Genomic DNA, 23,617 nt, shown 5'->3' with positions numbered 1-23,617 from the left:
TCTATGACACCCACGGGAGGAAACGGGGTTGTGAAATTCTTTGAGTCATACGATGTCAATTAATTATCCGAGTTTGAGTCACACAATCTTCGATCCCTTGATACAATATTATCATATAACCACAAAATTAAAATTTTATTATTTTAGTGTCATCCCTTTCAAATCGATATGTGTGAGAAAACAGGACGACACTACGATGTTGCCACTTTTTAATTTCTACACATTTGGTTAGATTGTATTCAAGTTATGTCAAAGCTTGATAAGTAGGTAGATACTTTTAAGACACATGTTCCATTGTTCATGTGTGCGCTAGCCTTTAGCCTATCCGGTACACGGCGATACACGCCGTTATCCAGCCAAGCCATTGTTCAAGAGGCCTACGCGCTCCTGAGACTTGGCTATTGTGCCAAGAGATTTGATAGTGTTAACACGGTATGTCGAACGGGTACTTAATAGTATACACTACATACTGTTGGTACTAGGAGCTATTCGGAGCTGCAGGACTAGATAGGCTAGGGCGTGATTGGCGGGAGATAGTCTACCCGTCGCGGCATCATTAACACTATTAGAAATTCTATAATCTATATCGCGGTGAGATACATACTGTCACGTTGCGCCATTCTTCTGGGGGATGTGGTAAACCTGCTGAGGTGCTTATGATACGAAAATATCCTATACTCCTAAGTATACTGAGACGAGTCAACTTTTAAGAAGAGATAAGATGTCACAGTGATACGATGACACCGATGCTAAAATTCGTCCCAATTCCAACAATGCTTATGCTTAAAAGCATTGTTCGAATTGGGACGATTCAGTGTAAGGGTCAGTCACATTTAAAAATGCCTGTGACTTATACCGAGTACTGACTGACGGCCGTTCTTTGACGGACCTCTTAACGGAACCCTTATATTCCATTTTCCTAATTTTGGATATGAAGCCTTAAAAAAATAACACCATATAACACTATATGTTGTTATATTTGCAACTGTTGCTCGTAACTTACTTATTTCATTTATTGACAATGAAATGCTTCGAGAAAAGGATGGTACGGCCGTGCCTCTTTTGCTTGACTTGGCGGGGGCACTGCCGTGCCCCCAGATTCCCTCTGTTAGTTGTAGTGAGCTACAACTTCGGCGTTGTCGTCACTTTCCGTCAGGTGCGACTAAGGTCAATCACTGACCAGTTTATAATAAAATAGATAAAAAAATGTCTCTAAAAAAACTTGAACTTTGCGATATCTACATTGTACCAAAAGTCACAGTCATGTTTCAGGTCCATAATTATCACAACAACAGGTACATTTTAAATTCAAGACAAAAGTCTTTAGGCTCGTTAAATTCTATTGTAAACTGTGATAAATTTAAACCGTAAAGGGTAAAATTTATGTCGTTGAACGAAATTTTGTCTTTAAAGAATTTCCATTGATAAAAATTACATTATAATAGAAAGGGTTATTATTCTTTTACAGGAAACTTATTTGAAATTACCATAAGCTAAGTAATAAATCCAAAGATTTTTGTTCGTAATATTACATTCAAAGTGATAAAAGGCCTGGTTCGAACTATAGTACCTATATGTAACTACGCCATGAATCAGCTCCAGGGTTACGTACATATGCACAAACGCTCACGATAACGAGACAGGACCAGACTGCATTTCTGTTGGCGTCTAGCGTCGACGATTGCCATTTGGCTACGCCGGCTGATACGGTCGCCGATCTCATAGGTATAAAGGAACCAACTGACGATTAGTCCGTCAAACGACCAGGTGCCGTTGCCGAATGGCATTTCTGCGACGCGAAACGAAAACGAAACGCCGCGAAAGGTAGTCTGGCTCTGTCGCGCCAATACGCAAGAGCGATAGAGATAGATATCTACGAGCGTTTTGTTTCGTGAGCGTTTGTGCCATTCGGCTAAGTACCCTGGATCTGTCAGTTAGAAACATAGAAATATGATGTCAAAGAACAACCGTCAAATATCAGGAACGCGTCCAAAAATAGGTAGAACGATTTCGAGTGTCATTGGGAGTACTCAATTCAGAAATTATGTCACTCTCCATCCCTTCAACTATCTCAGCTAAAAAAAATCACGATTCGTCGCTCCGTTTTGCCGTCAAAGACAGACACATACCCTTTCACTTTTTTCACAAACATATTAGTATGGATTACGTGCACAGATTTCGGGAGATAGGTCATGCCGGGCGATTTGTATAGAATACGCCTGTCGCAAGGTCTGCGCAACCCACACAAAGCACCAGTAATTGTAAAGATAATGCACGCACACACCTAATCCACACACACTTGTAGCTGGACGCTCCTATTGCGCAATACACGCGCATCATTTCAATGTATGTGTACACGCGAACGATAAGCGAGCGCGATCGCGCACGCACACAACGATAAATAGCGGGAACGCCTCGCCTCGTTTCCGAGAAAAATGTCTCACTGAGTGAATCGTTTTGTACACCGTTCATTGCGGCGCAAAACACTACACTGTTTACAATATTATGTTCCTTGTGTAGCCGCAATGTATAATGAACGTTTTAAAGCACAAGCAAACGTAAGGTTACATGGTACAACTCGGAGTATTACGTTGAATTCGTGTTTTATGTGAAATAAAAGGAAATAAATAGTATTTACCTATGAAATGTTATCCTATCGGCTTGGAAATTATTCAGGTCACTGCGATGTTTGCAAGTTATTATTGCACACTTCGGCATTTTTGATAAAACTCGTTTTTCGTCGGTGAACAGCGCGCGTGTACACTCGATGACAGCGGACGGCGAACTGGCGGCGGTGTAGGCCCAATGGGCCTACATCTGCGACCAGGCCGCGCGCGGCTTGTCCTCTCTATAGAATTTTTTCCTCTGAGATTACGTGAGTCATTTGCTTTTTAACAATTTAGTCGAAATGGAAATCACCCACACTGTATCCTCTAAATACAACTTTTTGTACTGAAAAGTCCGATTAATCCGTTAAACTTAAATTGGGATGGCCGCTAGCGGCTGTCGTGGTCGAAATGGTCACGTCGCGTCTCATACTTCCATATCGATAAGGTTTGATTTCGTATGCGTCGCATCGCCGTCGCGCGACCGTCGCGCGACCGTCGCCCACGCATGCCACGGCGTAAGACGCTACAGGGGCGAAAATGCTAAAATGGAAATGGAATTTGGGAATTTTAGTTAAATATACTAGTGTTATTAACTAGATTTATCGAATAAAAAAAATTGTCCATTAAGAACAACTCAGGTAAAAGATATTGCGAAAGAATCTTTCAAATCGAGGTTCCGCTCTAGACTGTTTCCTCCTTCAAAACACTGAAATAATCTGTGTCTGACCGTTTAGTTTTTTTGGCTAATTGTTACCAATCTTGCTTGAGTGTACCTTTTTTGCGCCATAATGAAAAATGCCGTTTTTGGAAATTTTTGATTGGCTCTAGCGTCTTTAAAAATAAAAATATTAAAAAAATCAAAACCGTCCGACACAGATAAAAATAATAATAATCTGTGTTGAAAAAATCATTAATCTACCTTCAAAAACCAGGAAGGAAATAGTCCAGAGCGTTTGTATGGAGAACTGACCCCACCTGTATCGTCTTAATGAAAGTCAATATGAAGATGGAAACTTGGAAAGTCACCGATAAAATAACAACGTTGGTATTACCTCTATTTGTACACAGCTCCAACACTTCTGGTGGTTCGGGTGTCCATGGGCAGCAGTGATCGCTTAACATCAGGCGACCTGTCTGCTCATTTGCCTCCTATCCTATCCATTAAAAAAAAACAAATACCAAATTTTTCAGTGACTAATAAAACATTTTTTTCCACCTAAACATTAAATAAATGCTAACGGTTACTGAGATTATATACGGAAAGACGGAAAGTGACAAAGCCTCCAGTGCTCCGAGCTGGAACTGGAGGCTTTGGTCACTTTTTCTTTGTATATGACATTTATTTAATGTTTAGAACATAATAGTAGTGTTACTACTTAAAATAACAAGTTAAAATATTTTCTATGAAAGTAATTTAATTTGTTCTTAGAAAGTTCCACCTGATTACAATCCCTTTTATGTGGAACTTGTACATAACAAACAGCCAGTACCTACATAATTACGTCACGTCATTATCATCAAACGCCATTCCAATTAAACAGGTTTAATTAAAACTTCGTATCAAACGAGCGTACCTACTTATAACGGTATGTAAGAATAATAATAACATAACATACATGTACAAATCATTTGTTCAGCAAATAGGCCACAGAGGCACTTTTGCAAGTCAACATTATAGAGAAAATTAGCAATTGAAAATAATGAAAAATTTATGATGTGATCCTGTTATCCCTCATTAGGAACACAGGGCGTCTTCAAGTTGCCTTTCCCCCAAAGTCTTTCCATCGTATTGAAAAAATATGTATTTTAACGGTACTACATATGGTGCTTTTTCCCGCACTAGTTCGCAAAGTATAGTAATAGTATATACTAGCTTTTGTCCCGCGGCTCCGCTCGTGTTAAATTCCAAAATTGCGGAATACTCCATACAAACTTCCAACCCCCATTATAAGGAAGTAGGGGGTTAAAAAGAGACAAAAAGTAGCCTACGTCACTCTCCATCCCTTCAACTATCTCCACTTTAAAAAATCACGTCAATTCGTCGCTCCGTTTTGCCGCGAAAGACGGACAAATAAACAGACACACACACTTTCCCATTTATAATAATATTTTGCATTAAGTTTTTAGTTTAGTATGAACTTTGCATGTTTTATTTTAATATTTTTTATTCTTCTCTATTTCTTTGTAATGTAATAATTGTATAAAGGATAGGATACCCCTAAATATATTATGTAGAAATTCCTGTAGAACGGTCACCACGACACAGGCCTCGCCTAGTGTGGGACCACAGATATAGTTGTAAAATTTTATGTCATTTTTTCTAATAAACACATTTTTTTTTTAATATTAGTATGGATATGAATAATTCATCTTCAAAGTTACTAAAATTTTATTTTCCGCGGTCAGAGACTAATCAACCCACTGGAAATGCCTGATGGAACAGGAAAAGCGACGACGGGTCACGGTCACTCCAGTCGCGTGGAACACGTTCAAATGTACCCTTCGTTCGCTTCTGTGTGTCAGCACTATTCCTTGTGACAAGGCAACTTAGAAAACCGACCCGAGCGCCCAAATCCCCACAATCCACTACCGAGAAAACTCCATTATTATATCGCTTCTCTTGTACTTTATTTCTTTTACCGAAATGGACCCTCCATTTTTATAATACTGCTGCGTGAACATGAAGTCACAAAGTATTTGAGCGTTTAAATTCGAGTAATGAAATTTCCCAAACCCAATCTCGGTTCTCAACAATGAAAGTATGCTTTATTCCTTATTCCTTTGTTACGACGAAATTATAAGCTTATGTTTTTTACCGTTACAGATTCTGAGGAACGCTCTGAGGCCGCGAATAATGAGAATTTGAGGTGAGTTGGTAAATTAAGACGTCTATCATCCATCACTGCTCACGTTGGGGTAAAAAACCCTTAATGGACATTTAATGTAGCGTTTTATTCTTTTATGTGGCTTTGTTTGAAACACGTGTGGTCCTTGAGCGTTGCGCACTACAGTTTTACTACAAAACTACAGGCGCTTTGGGACCAACGTTTTATAGGCCCGTTTGGGTGTTTTTGTAATATCAGCGAGAATGCGAATAATAAAGTACAGTTTCACTGTTTCAGGCAATGCCACTGCTCACTCATCTGATGTTTTAAACCTGGGGGCCGATTTTTGAGTCTCACGGCGTTCGAATTCAGAAAATTGTCACTGAAAATAATAGGCAATTCACCATTTTCAACCGGTATTTTAGTGACAGTGAGACTCAAAAATCGGCCCCCTGTAGGTGATTAAGTTTATTGTAAAACTGTGACTAAAAGTAATGGAAATAGAATGGTAACATCTACATTAAGTATAGCAAAGAGGATCGAGTAGGTATTATAGAGAGTTACTGTCAAAGTAAACTGTGTAATCACAGTGCATAAGCAAAGAGGATCGAGTAATTATAGAGAGTTACTGTCAAAGTAAAATATGTAACCACAGTGCATAGACTGCCATCTCTCGACACAGGCCTAAAACTTTTGAACTGCAGTTTTGACAATTTGTCCCATATTGTTAGCTTGATATGTGTTAAGATGTCAAATATTAGTATTAGGGCCATCTAGCCGAGCGTCCCCCAAAGGTGTATCGCCATTTAGGCATAGACTAAACTAAATAAAGGAAGACGTGTAACTCAGTACATCGTTTTATATGTTTGACTCGTAAAACAATAGATGGCATTACTATACTCTCGCGACAAATGGTATTGTTCAATTCACGAAATAATTTCATTTAAATGACCTAAGTCGTATTATTTCAAAATTTGGAACATGATCGTACAACATTATCACTATATAACACCGAAATTAACAAAAACAATTAAGTCATTTTTTACCAATCGGGTACTTGAATCAGATTCAATTCATGGGAAGTGTTTTGTACGTTTGATGACTAATAGCAAACATTATAATCCGGTAGATGGCGCGTATGCAAGATGCACAACACTGCATGCTAAACAAAGTTGGCATATTGAAGATAAGTTTTAAATTCAATTTATTTATTGTTCGAATGTGAGTAGTTAAAATCGCTGTCAATAGAAATTGCCAACAATGTAAACAAACCATTATACAAAATATCAATATTTTAGCACAATTTTATTATTTCAAAGGTTGGATTTAGCCAGTATCTGATGAGTTAGAATGAAAATTAAAGACATTTTGACAACGTACAAGGTTTGTTTACATTGTTCACAAATTCTATTGACGGCGACTTTATAAATGATGAATTGATGATAGGGTTAGTATTTTGTAACATCACAATCTGCCAGAATTTGGCGTACAATACTCTTGACTCTCAATATGCACATTCATTATCATTAGTATTTGTTTTTTTTTTTTGCACAAGTTTTAACGATTATTCTAAATTATCTTGGACGTACATCCCAGAATAGGCAAAATATGCTACGTAAAATATTACAACCCTAAGTGCGGATGTCAGGAAGGATTTCAAAGGCGAAAATCAAAAATGGCGGCTTAAATATATGGGATATCGGTCCTGCATCCGATATCGGATCGTATAATGTGAAAACGCACTAAGACGGAAGTATTACTTTCAGATTATTTTATTTTTATTACTATAAAAATGTTTTACCACAAACAGCTACATATATCAGCACGACAGATTTTTTTAAATATATGAATGTGGAATAAAACAATATATTATAAGTCAATTTTATTAATTAAATTCTTTGAAAAGTTTCTTAATTATCATGCTAAGTGTTGAAATGCATTGAAATATTTATTTTCAGTACAGATGGTGTTTTTTTACGCACTAGTGCGAGAAGTGGTTCATTACGAGTATATGTCAGGTCTAAACTTCGGAGGGCCATCTGTACTGAAAAACGTCGTACGATACACGTGCGAAAAGGAAATTCGTAACTCGTGTCGATTTTTACGCACTTGTATCGTAATGCACTATTTCCAAGTAGGCATATTACAATGATATGAACGTCAAATAAAGCTACGCCGGCTTTAACCCTACGCCTCAGCCACTTTTTTTCAAAATACACATGCAAAAGTATTCATAAAGAAAATATTAACAGACTGCTCTATGGAAATTAATTTCAATAAATTATACAAAGTACAAAGCTACTATGCTTAATAAGAGATGTTAGAGATACTGTATAGAGTCTCTAAGTGTCAAGGTATATCTAAAAAAATAAAAAAAATATACATGATGAAGAAAAAAAAAACGAACTGATACAAATAAAAAATAACTAAAATAACTTTAGAGTTTTAAAAGACTCTTGATGTCTCAACTAAAGAAAAAAATATATATAATGCCGCCGCGGGGCGGAGCGGCGGCGGGGGGCCGGCGGCCGAGGCTCAGGCTCGGCGATCAGCCACGACAGCGCCAGCTGCAGAAGGCTCGGCGGTCAGCCGCGACAGCGCCAGCTGCAGGAGGCTCGGCGGCCAGCCGCGACAGCGCCAGCTGCAGAAGGCTCGACGGCGACGGAGCCGGCGCGACGGCGCACGGGCGCGGGCTTGTGGGAGCGGGGCTAACGGCTCAGCCACGACATTGGTCTAAGCGCGACAGCGGCGAGCGGCGGCCATACATTGAAGCGAGACACAGCGATGGGACTTTTCATTCGCACGTATGGCTGCCGCTCGCCGCTGCCGCGCTTAGACCAATGTCGTGGCTGGGCCGTAAGCCGGCTCGGGCGCGACTCGAACAAGCGGGCGCAGGCGAGTCCATGCACACAGGGTACACGCTCGATGGATCTAGAACGTTATTCACAAAAGATGTACTCGTGTAATGCTTTACTTGTCAGTTCATACCTATTATTCAGGTCTTTTAGTTTCAATTCTAATTTGTGAAATTCATCGGAGCGATGGTTCAACTCCTGTGCTGTCAGGTCAAGTTGGTATTGACAGTTTAGAAGCTCATCACTTAAGGCAGCTGTTACATTTTGATGTATTTTGAATTTGCTTAGCTTTAGATATTTTTTAATTTTATTTGACCCTTTCAACGTCACTCTGGGATCACTGCCGCCCTCTATGTGCACAGACTGTTTTAAATCTACAGGGTCTTTCATTGGGGAGCATGATGCACTGTCATGAACCACATCTAAATCAAATATATTATATTCAGCAAATATACTTAAATTGTTTTCAGCCAGAGCGGAGTTCCCGGAGCAATACTTGCAATACCATTTTGAATCCGACTCCTGCAGTTGCTGCTCGAGGTCCCGGATGCGTTGTAATGCCTGCTCATGTATCTCTTGGCATTGCTGGAACCGATCAATGACTGCCTAGAGGTCATCCCGTTGTCCTTGCAGGTCTTCATACTTGACATCTTGGTTGGCTGATTGCTGATTTTTGAGGCTTGTGTTTGTTTCATTCTAGCCACCATCACATCCCGGTGTGTTGTAACCTTGGTAGTTTGTTCTGTAACATTATTCATCATGTGAGATATTGAAGCCTAAATGTATTGTTAAAATATATTAATTAGGGCTTATAACAGGATATAATGTGATTAAGATACAAGAATATGAAACCACAGCCTTGATTTTGTTAACAAGATTTCATATAACAAACTTTGTAATTCACTTTGTTGCAAGTTACACGGGATAGCAGTGAGTAAGGTTTTATTATTTCGAGTTGGTTTAACAAAGAAAATGTAAATATGGAAGTTAAAATACTATTATGTACTTCAAATGTTTACAAACAGAAAACACAAAAATAACCTATGACAGTTACTAGTTCTAGACAAATAATCTGAAAAACTACACTTAAATATTAAGTAAGCTATACTCATCTGTAAAAAACGCTAATTAATTATAATTGTAAATCTTGAACGCTACTCCGTTGACGGTTGGCGTAGTTTTTTCGTCAATATTTGGCTTCTTAGGCTGCATGAAAACTTATGATAACACTTTCTCATTTTAATTAAAATACGATACATCACTGTAATTCCTTATATTTTACATTTTTAATATTTATAACACATTATTGAAATGATATACGCACGAAGCTTGAATTTGACGTTTTTTTTTTTTTTTTTGAATTTTATGGCCTGGTTACGAGACCTTTAAGCCAAGTCTTTAATTTTATATAATAAGTCACTGGTTGACACTTCACTATTGTTATGATTAAGTTATTAAAGATTTATCACTGTATTTTTAATGAACTTATAAATTGGCTTATATGTTTGAACGTCTTTTAGTATTGAATTTTACGTTTAACCCGGTCGGTGTTGCCTGTCCAGGCGTTGGTATCTCCTGCGAATTGCAAAGTATGCGTTAGGGCCCGCACAGACGGGCGACTCAACTTTTTTGTCTGCGGAGATCGGTCTATGGGCTAGTATGAAAGTGCGCACACGTTGCAACGCAACCTTTTTGTCTGCGGGTTCGACGAGTGACGACAAGCCTGCGACGTAACTGTCTCATTCTCTATATGTTTCAATGCAAGTGCGCACACGGTGACAAAATAGTCGCCGGTCGGTTGTCATTTTGACAGTTATCACTCAACCGCCTGGGCAAACGTATGTTATTATTAGAAAAAAATATAATTTTAAATGCCGATTGTTGAAGTCGACATTGATACCTGTCGTTTAATTTCAATTCTTCAGAAGTAGAGGTAAGACCGACTTTATATGACAAGAATTTAAAAGAATAGTCCTACAATATTGAGGAAAACGATGCCGGGTTGTAAAATTCTAACGAGTTCATCAAAACTTTTAAACACTTATTCTGAAGTACCAAAAATGTTTTTTGGATAGGCTCTTAATTTCATGAAAAAAGAAAAAGTTGCGTCCGTAGTATCTTCATAGTAGTCTGTGGTTGCATCGCTGTCGTTCCCGTGTGCGCACCTTTGAAATTGTCGCAAGGAGTTACGACAGAGACAAAAAAGTCGTCGAGTGACTTTGTCGCCCGTCTGCGCGGGCCCTTATAACAAATAGTTTAATGTTTTGTGAAGATTAAAGAAATATTGTTTGTTGATAACAATGATAACTATGACGGGAACTATTCCTCTCACTTCTTGTCACAGACAAAATTATCACTGGATTTAGTTTTACGCGCCTTGGCTAGCTATCAATAGTGAAACAAAAACGAAAAGAGATATAAGGCTTACGGCGAAATTGTGGTCAAAAAAGCTGCACTTTATGCAAAAAGCAAGCCACTTTGTACAGTGATACTAGGGACCAATATAAATGATTTCTTCCGAGGAAACACAAAAAACCATAAGATCTAGCTAGATGAAGACGTTGCTTTGATGATACATAAAACATGAGCAACGCTACTAAATTAGAAACACGTGTTAAGTTTAGTTTCGGACGATACGCCTATAAGCAACCTACATAATTTGGTCGAGTTAATTTGAAATGTCAAAAACAGTGCTAAGTAATTTGACATTTCAATACTAGGTAAGTATAACCAAAGATATATGGAATAAAATAAAATACTATATACGTATTTCTAACAACGATTCTATTAAATGGGCAGGGAATCAAATTCCTTGACTGTATAGCTGTAGGTGCCTAAATAAAGATTTTTAATACTTATGGGTACCGATAAATTTATATAAATAGTTAAATACAGTAAAGGGCGATAAAACTTGCACATCGGTCTTTGGAAAGAGACAACGTCACATAAGTGATTGGAGAGTAGAGTAGGTAGATAAGTACCTCCCTATGGGCCTATGGGTTTTATAAACACACAACAAGTAGGCGCGAACAATTCATACTTACTTTTCTATGATTCAAACACACAACAAGTAGGCGCGAACAATTCATACTTACTTTTCTATGATTCAACTTCACATCATACTTATTTTTCTAATATTCAACTAGAAAAATAAAAAAAGCGAAAAACAACAACATAATTCTTTTTAAACACATTAAAAAAAAAAACCGGAGCTGGGTCTCGAACCTGAGATCTCAAAAATGCAAGTCAGATACTCTAACCCCTAAGCCAAAAAACGAGGTGCCGCCGGCTCAAAATATTGAATCATATTCAGATGTGGTTACTCGGCAATGTAATTAATTATTATCTCACTAGGTGGCACTTTTCAACATTGAAAACAGCGCCATCTGTAAATAACTCGAAAACTAAGAGGTACCAGCGACGATAACTCGCGTTAAGTAGGTCGCTACACGATGTACTGAGTTACCAATCTTTGTTTATTTAATTAATCTATGATTTAGGTCACCATACCTTTTTCTGCATGGTTTTGAGGTATATATATTTTACGTCAATCATATCAGTTTTTAATGAATAATATATGAATAATCAAGTGACAGAAAATAGCATTTCCGATACATATATCAAAATAAAATGAAAACGACATTTATATTTAAAAAAATACGTCACGAAATATACAAAATATCGGGAGTAGTACTCGTATAGTCAGCGAGGAAAAAAAATCGTGACTTAGTGTAATGAAACGTCACTTTCGTCATCGCGTTTCCGTTGAGGACACAGTCGTGTCATAAAGGTAACGTGGGGTCACAGATTAGATAACTAAATGTAGATACGATGCTTAAGTCAAAAGATTTGTTTTTGGAATCGAATAGAATATGAGACAATAAACAATATTTTAAGACTGTCACGAAATAATAAAGTGCCAAGAAATTGCCTCACCTCAGCATATTGCAGGAAACTTCCAGTGCGGGGCCCATTTCTCGAAAGGTACAAAACCTTGTATTACAAGTGTGTTTCCATGACAACCCATACGATTTGACAGTTCGCGCTTGTAATACAAGGCTTGTACTTTTCGAGAAATGGGCCCCTGGGCCCTGGTTCTTGAGACCATTAAGTGAAAAAAAAGGCAACAGACACAGGCTAGGCAACAGACAAAAATAAAGAAACAAAATACACAAACAAAAAAAACATAATATTATGTAAAATAACATAACAAGAACCTGATTGAAACACTTTTTCACACAATTTTGTTCATTTGAGCGTCTGTTATGCTTTTTTTTTCGATATTCGTCGACTTATGCCAAAAATAAGCTAACTTGTAAATGAAACGAATAAAATTGTAGCGTAAAATAATTGTCTTGTGAACGCAGGTGAACATTAAATAACAAAATCACAATGGGTTCTTGTCATAATCTTTTTTAGATCAGTAATCATCAAAAAAATTGCACAATATTAATTGACAGCTGATTTGCAGATTGCAGAAGTATATCTATTTTAATGACATAATCTATGATACATGTATGTGTGGGTGTTGCGGGTTTGTGTGTTCGCAGTGTAAAGTGGCCGAAGCGGGAGGTAGATTATTTCTCCTGTAATTTCCTCCTCGCCAGATTTTTACATTGAATAATACATAGGCTTATCCCGTTATAGGAAAACTATTATTGGCTTATTCCCCGATGGTTTTTGATTGAAATGTCAGTTACGTTTACGTTACTGAAACGTATGTTTGCGAATGAGGTTAAAATAAATACAGGACATTTGATATATTTATGTTTTCGCTAATGATGGATTGGGAATGTTTTTGATTGTTTAGCTAAAACACGCTCATTCATTAATGATTGTTATTTCAGTCGATATATCCTGTTATAACAATCTGTGTGGTTTCATTTCAAAATAGAGTACAGTAAATATTGATACATACGAATAGGTAAATATTAAGTTAATAACAACCTCATATAAAATAGCAAATTCTGATAGTCGGATTTATCTGAATTAAAATTTAAGTTACTTACGTAATACCTCTGAAAAAGTAGATATTTTTAAAAGCTCGCTTCGAGTTTAAATACGCGAAGTTACCGCACTGAAAATATGTCAAAGGAAGAACCAAAATGATGTGGCTTGTTGGAGCTAAATTACGCGGAGGTTTCAGGATATATGTTAAGAATGCGAGCGAAATGACGTCCGGAATATGCGTTCCAGTCACGCTACGGGAGCCACAGTAGATAGTATAGCTGTAGCTTAACTTAAGTTATATTTAAAAGATTTACTTAGTGAGACAGGTGGCCTAATTCGAACTTATAGATATGTAAGTATTATTATAAATGTTGAATATTAACTTAACATGTATATAAGGTCCTAATTTATTAGATGCAGATATTTTTACAGCTGATAGAACTCGGTCTCTGGAGTATATTCAACCGTGAAACATTATAGCTTTTACGATGTTTTTTTGGAGAAAACGGAAAAACAAATTTGCTACGTAAAAACACCCTGTTTGTGTGATTATTAAATGAAAACTCATTGAACAGATACTAGTACCTCTTTTACGTACCACTTAACTGTAACTGGCCACTTCAATGACATGTGCAGTTTTCCCGCCGAACCTTTACGACATTTACAACAAACAATTGTTGACATGACAGACAGTGTTATTGTGACATGTGATAATGCACATGATGATTTTTTTTAGACGAAATTATAATTATTTTTTTTGTTAGGAAAATGAAATCAAAAAAGTTACATGAAAAGATTTCTTAATTTATATTTAAAGTTAATTATTTTAATGTAAAGTATCATGTGTTAAATAAAATATCTGCAACTAATAAATTAGGACCTTATATAAGTAAATTAAAGTGAATATTTGTATTCACTTTAATAAACAGGGCCAGTTAAATCAAGGATTGTTACATAAATATTTGTTCCCAATGTAGATACTGTCGCTATCGCTTTTCTGGCTAAATACGTAGCCAAATGCACAAGCGCTTACTATAATATATTTTCAATGTCCATCCTATTCTATCTGTTTGGTGCGACTGACATATACTGCGTTTCGATCGGCGTCTAGCGGTAACGATTGACATTTCGGCTAGGCCGGGCTGAAGTGGCGCCACAGGGCCTGGGTGCGTAGCCGAATGGCACAAACGCTCACGAAACGCTCACGAAACGAAACGCTAGTAGATATCTATCCCTATCGCTCTTGCGTATTGGCGCGACAGTGCCAGACTACGTTTCGTTTTCGTTTGGCGTCGGAGAAATGCCATTCGGCTACGGGGCCAGGGTGGCTAGCCGAATGGCACAATCGCTCACGAAACGCTCACGAAACGAAGCGCTAGTAGATATCTATCTCTATCGCGCTTGCGTATTGGCGCGACAGAGCCAGCGGCGTATCGCTTTCGTTTGGCGTCGGAGAAATGCCATTCGGCTACGGGGCCAGGCCGCGTTTCGATTACCGTGTAGCATCAATGATTATCACATTGGCTAGACCGGCAGAGTTCGCCTTCTGTTCTTTTTGGGTACTGTGACCGTTACCGGTGACAAGCAAAATTTACGCGTATCCAGGTGTAAACAGGTGGTTATATTATTCCCTTTTATCTTTATGTCTTTATCACGAGCAATTTATTTCTGACAAATTTTTATGTCACAATTTCTTGTAACGAACGTTAAAATCCAATTTTTATTTCTAATCATATTTACATACATACATACATACATACAATCACGCCTGTATCCCATAAAGGGGTAGGCAGAACACATGAAACTACTAAAGCTTCAGTGCCACTCTTGGCAAATAAGGGGTTGAAAGAAAACGAAACTGTGACATCATATTTACATTTTTTATTTTTTATAGTATTATGACGTTTTCAAGTCACCTACTTGTAATATTTTATTTATGTAGATAAATAAAATATTACAAGTAGGTGATTGAAGACGTCATAATACTAACAAGTAACTACCTAAATAATAATGAAATAAAGCACTTCGTTACTAAGAATTTCCGTGCATTCAGTTCAGTTGCAACACTTGTAACGACGGATTAAAAGTAACAACCATGTAATTATAATTATGGCAGAGAGCGATCTTCTTATGTTATCGAAACGTTTTGTGCCTCTCTATTACGCTCCTTTATTAATTATAGCTACAGTGGAAAACTCACTTTTGTACATTACAAAGCGTAAACGATTAAATATCACGTTGTTTTAGGATCCAGGGACATAGCCAAAGCATTAGCTCACGATAATAACTAATATCTGTTTCGTAGCTATCTATCTCTATCATTATTGCGTGTTGGCGCGACAGAGCCAGACTGCATTTCTGTCGCTGCTGTCGGCGTTTGGCGTCGACGATTAAATTGCCATTCGGCTACGCCAGCCGTACGTAAAACACTATACGGTTTAAGGTAACGCTCGACAGTGTCCCAGTAGATGCCACATTCAATTTTATGGCACTGTCAATAAATTTGACGAAAGGGTGTCATTGTCATCTGTTGGGCATTGTCATGTACGGGCACTTTTACCTTACAACTAAAAAATAAATGTATTGACGCACGCTGATAATTTTAACCCGACGTCATATACATAATGAACAATTAAAAAACCGGCCAAGAGCGTGACGCGCCACGCTCAGTGTAGGGTTCCGTAGTTTTTCGTATTTTTCTCAAAAACTGCTGAACCTATCAAGTTCAAAACAATTTTCCTAGAAAGTCTTTATAAAGTTCTACTTTTGTAATTTTTTTCATATTTTTTAAACATATGGTTCAAAAGTTAGAGGGGCGGGGGACGCACTTTTTTTTCCTTTAGGAGCGATTATTTCCGAAAATATTAATATTATCAAAAAACAATTTCAGTAAACCCTTATTCATTTTTAAATACCTATCCAACAATATATCACACGTTGGGGTTGGAATGAAAAAAAATATCAGCCCCCACTTTACATGTAGGGGGGTACCTTAATAAAACATTTTTTTCCATTTTTTATTTTTGCACTTTGTTGGCGTGATTGATATACACATTGGTACCAAATTTCAGCTTTCTAGTGCTTACGGTTACTGAGATTATCCGCGGACGGACGGACGGACGGACGGACGGACGGACTGACAGACAGACATGGCGAAACTATAAGGGTTCCTAGTTGACTACGGAACCCTAAAAAACGTTACATACCTACTCGTATAAATTTAGATACATTCAAAGCTTGAAAAAAAAACTAAATTATCTTCGAGAAAGGTCATTTATTTTAAAGTGAATTATCAGAGTTAGATGAATTGGATGATAGGTAGGTAGTTCTTTATCTGTTAGAGCCATGCTATAGCACAGTAAGACGGGCTAAGCGAAGCGCAAAGGCACTACCTACAGTCTGACCAAAAGAGTAGAAATTTAAAAATTGGCAACACTATTAAATAAAGTATGCTTCCAGTTTCCATAAGGCATTTAAATTCTGGGCCTAAATGATCTCTAGAGTGAGAAATTGGCAGTTTTTAACCCGATTATTTAAAGTCGCTATAAATGCGAATTGACTCCCGCCCTGGCTTGGACGTCACCAGAGCCGGGCTCGGGGAGGTGCATTCCAATTTTAAAAATATGATATCGATTATCGAATCCCGAGCCCGGCCGGGTAGATCTTACCTTAGACCTTAATTATATCTAGTGTTTTTGCTGTTATGAAAATTGTTCACAAACAATAAAATTAAAATGACACAAACGAAATAGTTAAATATAACAGTTATCGCAGATAGATAACATTTTGTGGTACCTAGTGAAGAATCGGCTGTTTCAATTAACATTAATGTTATTAATATTACTTATATGCATGTTAATTTTTAGTATTTTTTGTTTTGACTCCCAATTAAAGTCGCTAAGCGCTGCTAACGTTTTCGTAGCGCTAAACGCGTAGCCGATTAAAGCAATTCCCAGTTCGTAGCGGCTACGAACAGAAGGCACGCAAAGTGGGTTACCGGCATTCAATGTGAAAGTGCTCTGAATGCACTTCAAAGATATGAACTATTCACATAAAAACGTAATTTTATGTCATTGACATAAGGTTAAAATACCGGTGCTCGACAAACTAATGCCCAATAAAAGACATCCTAATATCAAATCAATGAAAATTTATATTCAAAATCAGAATACGCCCGAGGCCGGACTCTGCACATAGGTGCAATTTAATTTTAACGTTCCACCAAAGGCACAATAAAAAGGCGCTTACATTTTCCTCGAGGCTTGAAAGGTCGAAGTGCGAGAGAGTGGTCGTAAATAATTGGGACATTTAAGCCCGGGATGTATTCAAAGGGAAATTTACCCCATAAATGAAGGTAGTCAGAGTGCTTTTGTGTACAAAACGGTGGTAAATTAGTATGCTTTAGCGTGTAGAGTAGTCGCTTAATTTTTATATGTGTGCATATTTTTTATCGCAAAATGTCTATTAATAATGTTTTATCCCATTTATTTTAGAAATTTAATTTATTAGACTTATATTGACCGGGATATAGACCGTGATTACTTTTTTGATTTTTGTCGAAATCCTGATATTTCGACGCAGTTGCATGCATCATGATCACTGCGTCGAAATATCGGGAGCTCGACAAAAATCAAAAAGGTAATCACGGTCTATAACCCGGTCAATATAAGTCTAATGAAAATAACCGTGAATCATTCAAAACTCTTACTTTAATTTATACCTAAGACATATATAACTCCATCTAGACAGATAAAGTGTAATAAAAAATGTACCTCAGTACCATACAGAAAAAGGATCGGTGACCTAGATGGCGTTACACCTTTGCGGGACGCTCGGCTAGATGGCGCTAATATTAATATTTAATGACATTTTAACACATATCATAATATCAAGTTAAGAATATGGGCGAAATTGTCAAAACTGAGGTTCAAAAGTTTTAAGCCTCTGTCAAGAGATGGCAGTCTATGCACTGTGAATACACACTTTACTTCGATAGTAACTCTCTATACAGTAACGAAGAGGATCGAGTATTGATCCTCTTTGTTTATATGTACTAAGTTTCACGCTCTGTCGATCTATTGAACTAGACGACGACTTCGTTCGCTTGGATTTATTTTCTGTTAATATTATTATGTTGTCTTAAAATTAAAAGTGGCATCTACGGGTACATTGTCGTTCACTGGTACGTTTACCTTATGCGCTGTTAATAAGGTAAGTGCCACAAAAAATGTCATGTATAAGTTTTGGAATTTATTACACATATTTTGTTAAGACGCTGACAACACCCAATGACCTTGACGCTAGCGTACCTACACTGTCTATTCGCATGGAAGTAAGTGAGAGCGCGATGTCACTAAAACAGGGCGGCTAGGTACGAAAAGTACGGAAAAATATTAAAATAAAATAGAAAGATGCATTATTTGTGCAATATGTTTCGTCAGTGTTTTCTATATGTATATTTTTGTTATTGTAATTACAATTAAAGACAACTAACTGAATAATTGAACGACATAGAACCGTTAAATGACGAACTCGAGACCAGTCTTTGCAATTTTTAGGGTTCCGTACCTCAAAGAGGAAAAACGGAACCCTTATAGGATCACTCGCGTGTCTGTCTGTCCCTCTGTCACAGCCGATTTCTCCGAAACTACTGGACCGATTTACTTGAAATTTGGCACACGTATGTAAACCTGTGGCCCAAAGACGGACATGTAATTTAATTAAATGAAATTTAATCACAGGGGTCACTTTTGGGGGGTAAAATTGAAAATTAAAAATCAAAGTTATTAAAACTATATTGTGTTACATATCAAATGAAAGAGCATTTTATCAGCATCTGAAATATATTTTTTTTATATTTTTTGTTTTGGTAATTTAGAAGTAATTTAAGAAAATAAGCAAAAAATGACCATTCCCCCCTTATCTCCGAAACTACTTAGCGTAAAATTTTCAAAAAAATACACGAGATAGCCCTCTCCATGTAGATTACAGGAAAACCTATTAGAAATCTACAGTCAAGCGTAAGTCGGACTTAAGAGAAAAAAACTCAGATTACGAATTTCACTCACTGCCGCTGCAAGTAGTTACTAAACGTCTTAAAATTGTGTAATCGAGTTGGACAGGTATAAAGAAATTCATTTCTGTCTTTTTCTTTTTAGAACTTGTTCAATTTTTTTTTCATTTGTACAAAATGACTTAAGTTCCTACTAAAAAGGAGGCGCTTAAGACCGTTTATAAATTGACTGAGCAAAATTTTATTCAAATCGGTTCAAAAAAAGGTGTCTGTTGACGAAAACATAGAATTTGTGCCACCGAAAGCCCAAATCTGAAGTCCATTTTGCTCTATCTCTTATCGTTTCCGAGATATATACGTAAAGTCTTGAAAGTTCGAAACGTTAACTTTGCCATCATAGTCGTTCAGGCGCTCATGAGTTCTTTGTATGGAAAAGTCGAAAACCGACTCGCACTTGACCAATGTTCATAGAACGTTGTGGTTTTTTTTATTAGCAAAAATGACTTAAGCGCCTTCAGAAGTGTAGGTGCTTAAGACCGTTTGTAAGTTAAAGTTAGCTGTGATGGCTCAACGAAGAAAGAAGATTTCAGTATCCTACTTATCAGGGCGAGCGGTAGCGAAGCCCTCCTATAGTCGACAAAGTTCCGAACCTTGTGGTACATTTTTTGAAAAAACTATCACGCCTATGAAGTTGTGCTTAAACATAGTAATTTATATTCATATCTAGATTTCATATCTGTAAAAAAATATTATTTTATTGTCATTTAAAAAAAAATCAAATCTCAGTTTTGTGTTCAATATTGTACTACTAACGCCATCTGTTAGGAATCTAAGGAGTAAGAAAACATCGTTTACTATTTTGTATAACTAACGCCATCTGTTAGAAAACTAAAGAGGTAACGTTGTATTTTTGACGTCTGTCAACTATGACGATCAATCGAAACTTGGCACTGGAAATGGCGCGTAATTCAATTTTCTATGGGAATCAAAACTTAGCCCCTACATTTTTAATATTATGTTATGGCTCGTCAAAGTTTAGGAAGCCAGCCAGAAGCCAAGGGAAGAAAGGGAGGGAGAGAGAGGTTATCAACACGGTGTTTTCAGTCAAAAGAAAAAGTAAATTTTATTTATTTATTTATTGTTGAGAAACCCAATGTACTTAGGATATGTTTAGGAAACTCAACGATAGAGTTGTTCGCTGTCGTTCGCTAGATGTCACTGTTACCCCCGCAAACTGGGCAATGACTTGTTTTCGTAAAATGTATAAGTATTTTTTGATGTCCACATTTTTCGTTAGATGTCGCATGTTTTTTAGGGTTCCGTACCTCTAAAGAGTTCCGAAAAACGGAACCCTTATAGGATCACTCGCGTGTCTGTCTGTCCCTCTGTCACAGCCGATTTCTCCGAAAGTACTGGACCGATTTACTTGAAATTTGGCACATATATGTAAACCTGTGGCCCAAAGACGGACATGTAATTTAATTAAATGAAATTTAATCACAGGGGCCACTTTTGGGGGTAACATTGAAAATTAAAAATCAAAGTTATTAAAACTATATTGTGTTACATATCAAATGAAAGAGCATTTTATAAGCATTTGAAGTATATTTTTTTTATTTTTTTTATTTTGGTAATTTAGAAGTAATTTAAGAAAATACGCAAAAAATGACCATTCCCCCCCCCTTATCTCCGAAATTACTTAGCGTAAAATTTTCAAAAAAATACACAGGATAGCCCTCTACCTGTAGATTACAGGAAAACCTATTAGAAATCTACAGTCAAGCGTAAGTCGGACTTAAGAGAAAAAAACTCAGATTACGAATTTCACTCACTGCCGCTGCAAGTAGTTACTAAACGTCTTAAAATGTTGTAATCGCGTTGGACAGGTATAAAGAAATTAATTTCGGTTTCGTTTGTTATAAAAATTGTTAAAAAGAAAAAATCATTTTCCAAAATGACTTAAGTTCCTACTAAAAAAGAGGCGCTTAAGACCGTTTAAAACTTCACTGACCATAATATTGCCCACATAGGTCCAAAAAAAGGTGTATATATACGAAAACAAAAAAATTGTGCCATCGACAACCAAAATCAGAAGTCCATTTTGCTCTATCTCTTATCGTTTCCGAAATATACGCGAAATCTAAGTACGAAATTTAATGTACGTTGCCATTACATTTCGTCAGGCGCTCATGACCTGTTTGTATGGAAATGTCGAAATCCGACTCGCACTTGACCAATTTTCATAGAAAGTTGTGTTTTATTATAGTTTTGAAGGAAGTTTCTTGTTTTTAACCACCAACGCAAAAACGACGGAGTGTTTTATAATAATTTAAGGTTTGACGCTTGACATGTCTGTCTGTGGCATCATAGCTCCCGAACGAATCAATCGATTTTGACTTAGTTTTTAATGTTTAAGGTGAATTCGACGACAGTTTTTTTTGTACCACGTAGGTGGGAAACAGGCATACGGTCTGCCTGATGGAAAGCGGTCACTGTAACCTATGGACGCCTGCCACTCAAGGAGTGGCACATGTGCGTTGCCGACTCATTAGAAACTTGTACAAACCTGTAGGTACTTAGAAGGGGCCTGGGTGCCGACTCAAAGGACAACAATCTATTCTCCTAATTGAGCTCTGGCTTCCGTAGGTCCAGGAACAATGAGTTTACGCCTCGTTGCGACGCGAGCTCTGGCTGCCTTACATTTGGTGATTAGAATCAGAAGACCGGCAAAGCATGGGGCTCACGCAATCTTTTTGCATTTTTATTTACTTTTTTCTTTTATGTTCTACTAGCTTTTGCCCGCGGCTCACTTTCCAGTTTAATCCGGAACATCGTATAATTAATGTCAAATCAAAATCATAGATGGCGCTACGTGCCACGATTAGCCATTATGACCTATTTATTCAATAAATTTAAAGGTCTCAAAGGTATTATTTTAGTCTCATGCATTAAGAATATCATTAATTTAATACACAAATCCACACAAACACGAATTCAATGCAATATTTTTCAAAATTCGAATCTAAAATTTATTACACGACTGAATACAACATCAGCAAACTCGCATTGAACGTTATTGAGTCGTCTAAGTATTATTACCTCTCGTCACTAGATGGAGTGACTGTGCATAACGTACGTGATATAATTAGAATAGCCACTTGAGTGCGGGCTAGTCATACGCTCAAAAAACCAGTGTAAGGGCGCTCTCCGGAACCATGATCTTCTTACGCGTCTGGACGGCACATTTTAGACTGGTTACGTAGCCGTATTCAACTCGTGTGCACTCCGTAACCACATGGTATCGTTAATGAAACTTATGAATGAATGGCGTTGTTGGTAAAACGAAAAGCAATATGTGAAGCCTGGCGTCCACTAAGCGATTCGTCACTAATGCACGCACTTTCATAACAAATTCAGAAGGCGAATTAACCCTTAAGAGGATACGATACCGAAGCACGAATTCAAATTTGAGATTTTTAGGTCTTTATCGCCGTCGCGCTGACGGGAGTGGAACCCACAGAGAGGCCCTGTGTGCGTGCGCGTCGCGCACGCACACAACCGCGTCCGCCGCCGGCGCAAGTAGCTACTCGCGATCGAGCGCTCTCTATATTTCTCTAGTTTCGGACTTCTGATGCGACCGAGCGGCACCGCCCCCGACTGCGCGATGGCAATAAACACAAAAATCACAAATTTGAATTCGTGCTTGCCTACCTTATCGTGTTAGTTCTTCATTATTAATAAATCATTTTAATTGTTGAATGTTGATTAGAACTGTTATCTGGGACATTTTTATTTTTGTCAAAGTTGTACGTCCACCCGACTTTTTTTGAATTTGGAAATTTTTATGTGGTTTCCACTCAGAATCGTGAGCTCTTTCACTCCTAATAGGAAAAAAAGTCTCCCAAGTTTTTTCCCATTCCGTTACCATTTTTAGGGTTCCGTAGTCGACTAGGAACCTTTATAGTTTCGCCATGTCTGTCTGTCCGTCCGTCCGTCCGTCCGTCCGCGGATAATCTCAGTAACCGTAAGCACTAGAAAGCTGAAATTTGGTACTAATATGTATATCAATCACGCCAACAAAGTGCAAAAATAAAAAATGGAAAAAAATGTTTTATTAGGGTACCCCCCCTACATGTAAAGTAGGGGCTGATATTTTTTTTCATTTCAACCTCAACGTGTGATATATTGTTGGATAGGTATTTAAAAAAAATGAATAAGGGTTTACTAAGATCGTTTTCTGATAATGTTAATATTTTCGGAAATAATCGCTCCTAAAGCAAAAAAAAGTGCTTTCCCCCGCCCTCTAACTTTTGAACCATATGTTTAAAAATTATGAAAAAAATTACAAAAGTAGAACTTTATAAA

At 37.3% G+C, this 23,617-nt stretch overlaps 1 protein-coding gene across 1 annotated transcript in view; it reads left to right on the top strand.

Moving 5' to 3' along the window:
* Positions 1–23,617, top strand: part of LOC125234681 — a 140,875-nt gene that overhangs the window by 102,409 nt on the left and 14,849 nt on the right. The window contains exon 2 of the mRNA XM_048141065.1: positions 5,434–5,476. The gene's annotated coding sequence lies outside the window, so the exon portion shown is untranslated. The remainder of the gene's footprint in view (positions 1–5,433; positions 5,477–23,617) is intronic.

The sequence above is a fragment of the Leguminivora glycinivorella genome, chromosome 1 (assembly GCF_023078275.1).
Source record: "Leguminivora glycinivorella isolate SPB_JAAS2020 chromosome 1, LegGlyc_1.1, whole genome shotgun sequence".
Classification (NCBI taxonomy): Eukaryota; Metazoa; Arthropoda; class Insecta; order Lepidoptera; family Tortricidae; genus Leguminivora; species Leguminivora glycinivorella.
The sequence above is the reverse complement of the archived record's forward strand: the minus strand, read 5'-3'. Positions and strand labels throughout refer to the sequence as shown.